The sequence below is a fragment of the Anneissia japonica genome, unplaced genomic scaffold (assembly GCF_011630105.1).
Source record: "Anneissia japonica isolate Jap-2015-1 unplaced genomic scaffold, ASM1163010v1 scaffold287783_len325500_cov191, whole genome shotgun sequence".
NCBI classification, from domain to species: domain Eukaryota; kingdom Metazoa; phylum Echinodermata; class Crinoidea; order Comatulida; family Comatulidae; genus Anneissia; species Anneissia japonica.
In genome coordinates this window covers 228491-229983 of record NW_022695987.1, presented here as the reverse complement: position 1 = coordinate 229983, position 1493 = coordinate 228491, and positions in this window count along the sequence as shown.

Here is a 1493-nt window from a genome sequence, read left to right as displayed (position 1 = left end):
TCGAAAATTATCTCTTTCTCACACTGAATAAGCGCACGAGTATAAAATGAAAATATGTAGGGTTTTTTATATAACTTTGCGCATGAATTGTTTGCCTGTTTCCTCACATTGTTGAGTCATATGGCCATATAACAATATATTTTTGTACTTTGGTCTGGTGGCGCTAGCAGAGGCCACCTTGACATTCCCCCTACTCTTTCGTTGGACAGGCTTAGACGTAAAAATAAAATGAAATTGTGCCGATCGAAAATGCGCAATCAAAGACGTCGTTCCATAGTTTATCACTGCTTCCACCTTTTTCTGACCACCATTTTTGACCGCCTCTTATTTTTTATTTGTGCATTTTATTATCTTTATTTATATATTTATTTAATTTATTCAATCCTCAACCAACAGCGATAGAAACTTACATAAACAGGTTGGAGAAAATACATACACAAAGAAACAAAACATATGGTACAAATTTACATTAACAATGTACTACTAGGCCTATATCAGTCATGAGATAAAGAATGATAATATTAATTCCACGTTTTAATTCCTTAATTTTTTTCTATTTAAAAATTTGATAAAAAAAAATTAATTCCCTGTTAATTTTCAGACCCTTAAATATTACTTTTTCTGCATTCTTTTGCACAGATCCTTAAACTCAATCTGTTTCTGGTTGGAAGCTTTAATTATTTTGATCTTTTAAAGGGGTTATTCAAAATTGCATTTGAATTTTTAAGGTATTTTTTCCTGTTTCCTGAACGTCTAAACTGCGGGGTGCCTCAAGGTTCCATTTTAGTGCCCATCATTTTCTTATTATACATCCGTCCTCTTGGGCATGTCATTTCGAAACACGCATGCAGATCAGGTTGGCTTTGAACATGCTATGTTTTACAACTGGTAAAACGGAAGCATTGTATATCCACTCGCGCTATTGCAAAAACTTACCGAATGCATTGTTCCATATGTTTCTGTTTGTAATATATGCGTTACATTTGACTCTAAAATGATAATAATTAAATTGATTGGAAAAACTTTAAAATTTGGTTTTAAAAAAAAGTTTTATGTATATATACTATTATTTTGAGAATCTTAAGATTTTTAAAGCAATCTTGGGATATTTTAAAATGAATCTTGAGAATATTTATTTTTCCCAGTGGTCACACTGGATACCGCAGTTTGGCCGTCTCGATGGATTGTCCCGCTTTTCGGGGTCGTGTCCCGCTGTCCCGCCCAAATCCTGAATGGTCCCACTTTTCAACTTTTATAAATAAAAATAATCACGATAATACCAAGACTAAACTCTTAAATATATGGCCCTCACAGACGACGAGCCGTGTTAATATAGTAATAAATAGCGATACGAAAAAGATGTTTATCAGTTTAAATAATTTATGTGTTTGTTTATTTTATGTTTTTTTTCTTAATGTTATTATACTTGGTCGATGTATATACATTTGTATACAAATATGTATATACAATATATATATATATATATATATATA